Raw genomic sequence first — 2957 nt, 5'->3', positions numbered from 1 at the left:
TGCTTAGATGTTTAAGAAAAAAAGAGTTTCACTTGATAACACTGACTCATTCTCTCATGGTTCAGGCAGTGATTTCCTGAGACCAGCTCTTTAGCCTGCATTTGAAAATAGACTCTGTCCATCGTGTGTGTGTGTGTGTTAGGGAAATGAGGGTTGGTATAAGCTAGGCCTAGGAAGGAAGAGAAAACACCTCTGACAGTATAACCTATAGTGGAGACACAGAGGTGGACTATTTTGTCCAGGATTCATCAACAGCAGCTGCAATGGAGACCAGCAAGAATGTTCGCGCAGGAATCCCTCCCTTAAAGTTGCTGCCTCCAACTCCTGTTCACATGAGTGTTGTGGAAACCACTGCATCGATCAGGTAACCCCACCTGCCAGCCAGCTTGTGTTTGCCTATCCCTGGGAATGAGGTCAGTTCAGGTTAACACAAATGTCTCTTTCAAGAATTTTGGAAGGAGATATCTAGAGCCTCAGTCTCTTCTGGCTGCTCTTATCCCATGATACGAAGGGAAGGGACAGGCGGTGGCCAGGCCGGCCGAGCAGCAGAGGGGCCCACGTGGAGGAGGGAAGGCCCAGATGTGCCAGGGCACAGGGCGAAGGGAGAGGAGCGACGGCATGGCATCAGCTGGTCTCATCTCCCCAAGCCTGAGGCTTAGCTCTAAGCTGGTCTCTGAGGCTCCAGGTTCATCCCTGGAGGTTTGCTGCTTTGCTTTGTAAAGTTTGAGGTGAGTTTGTGTCATTGAAAAACCAGAGTCCCAGCTGCTGTGTATCCTTCAGCAAAGAAAAGAATGTGATCTTGAAACCAATTTTATTTATTTTTTAAAAGATTTTTTGATTTAGACCATTTTTTAAAGTTTTTTTGAATTTGCTACAATATGCTTCTGTTTTTTTTTTTTTAATGTTTTGGTTTTTTGACCCTCCAGGCATGTGGGATATAGCTCCCTGACAGGAATCAAACCTGCACCCCCTGCATTGGAAGGTGAAGTCCTAACCACTGGACTGCCAGGAAAGTCCCTTGGAAGCCAATTTTAGACCCAGGAGGTTCTTGGCAACCAGGGGCGGGTGGGCACTCCCACCTGAAAGTGGAGGAGCCAATGCCCAGGGCTGAGGCTGTTGCAGTTTGTACTGTTTCTGCTCAGACTGCCACTTGTACTAACAGATCACAGAGCAAAGAACAGAATATTCCTAATCTTGTTACATGAGAAAAAACCCCTAATTTGAAATTGCCAGGGGAGGAACTCCCCCGCAGAAGGTTGAGGGGAACAGTTAAACATACAAGGGAGGAGACTGCTCTGATAGCTTCACAAAAAAGAGCCCAGAAATGCTGAGACTGTATGATTCTTGGCTTCAGAGCTTCTTGGACCTGATAAGTAGGAATTTGCAAAATGAGCACATTTTCTAAGAAAGGAGGATTTAAAAACTCTCAGTGAAAGCCTCCAATGAGAAAGCTGCAAACAAACAGTAAATTCTCGGCAAGGAGGCAGAGTAAGAGATGTGAGAATGAAGAAAAGTGTCAACAGTGTAAAAAAAGACAGAACACCACAGATCTGAACTCAAAAGCAGTGGCTCCCAAAGAGTGTGAACAGAGGAAAGCCAGTTCATCTGCTATTTAGATCCATCTGTCTGTCCATACTTCATAGCAACAGTCGTTGTGTGGTATGTGGGTGTGTGACCTAAAGCAGAGGCTTGGCTGAAAACCACAGTTTCCCAGGAAGTGGGGTGTGTGTGTGTGTGTGTGTGTGTGCGTGTGTGTGCAGGGTTCCAGGTGGTGATGAGCATGGAGGTGCTGAATCCACTGAAGCTCACTGTTTGCCCAGGATGTTGGGCCAGACCCATTCCGAGAATCCCTTCTGGGAGCTTCCCATTACAGGTAGCCCACTCTGATGTACAGAAGGCCTTCCCCCAAGGGGTCGTATTTGTGCAAAACCTGTTCACACACTCACTGTTCAATCATTATTTAAGTTACGGGAAACCAACTTAAGTGAGATGGTTGGATAGGATCACTGATTCAATGGACATAAACTTGGGCAAACTCTAGGAGATGGTGAAGAACAGGGAAGTCTGGCATGCTGCAGTCCACGGGGTCACAGAGTTGGACACAGCTTAGTGACTAAACAACGACAAAAACAACTCATGTGCTAGATTCTTGAGGTAAAGACAATGTAGTGAAGACCCAGTACAGCCAACTGAGTGCGTGTAGGTACTCTCACAGCAGGAGTCTGGGTGCCCTTAGGAGAGGTGCCCAATCCAGCCTTGGAGGCAGCAGAGAAGGCTAAGCAGACGAGGAGGCCTCTGCTGGGAACTCTGAAGGATGACGAGGCAATTGCAGGGGCTGGTGAGGAGGGAGCTGAGGTCGAAGAGGCTTGGGAACACAGCCACGTCAGCACGTGTGTGACCGCAGTCAGTAGTGTGAAGAGTGTGTGTGCACATGTGTGTGTGTACATGTGTGTGATATCCAGGTCATCTGTGGGGCTCACAGTGACCTCACCAGCAACAAGAGCAGAGGGTGGGGAGTGAGTTCTCCCAAGAGCCACCCCCTCGATGGCAGGTCCTGACGGTTGCCTCATGGTCACCACGTGTATTTCGGTGACCTCGAGCTCATGGTCCCTCCGTTCTCAGCTCACAGGGATAAGAAGACAAAGTAGAGTTCACTTTGGCAGCACTTATACTAAAACTGGATCGATACAGAGAAGATTAGCATGGCCCCTGAGCAAAGATGACTCGAAAATTCATGAATGTTTCCATACTTTTAGAGGGAAGGGACGTATGTATACCTCTGGCTGATTCTCATTGTTGTATGGCAGAAAGCAACACAACATTGTAAAGCAATTATTGTACAATTAAAAATAAATAATATATTTTTAAAAACTTTAAAAAATTTAAGAACAAGAAGACAAAGTGGTCTTTGAGTTTTGCCTCTTCCTCTGACTCCCAGCCAGCCTTCTGTGGAGAAG

The 2957-nt window shown here is 47.0% G+C and overlaps 1 non-coding gene across 1 annotated transcript; it reads left to right on the top strand.

The window, feature by feature from the left end:
• Positions 1–2649: 2649 nt before the first annotated feature.
• On the top strand, positions 2650–2754 carry LOC128067590 (U6 spliceosomal RNA). The gene has a single exon (XR_008201403.1). It is a non-coding gene; the product is annotated as a U6 spliceosomal RNA (small nuclear RNA).
• Positions 2755–2957: the final 203 nt, after the last annotated feature.

The sequence above is a fragment of the Budorcas taxicolor genome, chromosome 22 (genome assembly GCF_023091745.1).
Source record: "Budorcas taxicolor isolate Tak-1 chromosome 22, Takin1.1, whole genome shotgun sequence".
NCBI lineage: Eukaryota > Metazoa > Chordata > Mammalia > Artiodactyla > Bovidae > Budorcas > Budorcas taxicolor.
Note: the sequence above shows the minus strand (reverse complement) of the source record. Positions and strands in the feature narration are given on the sequence as shown.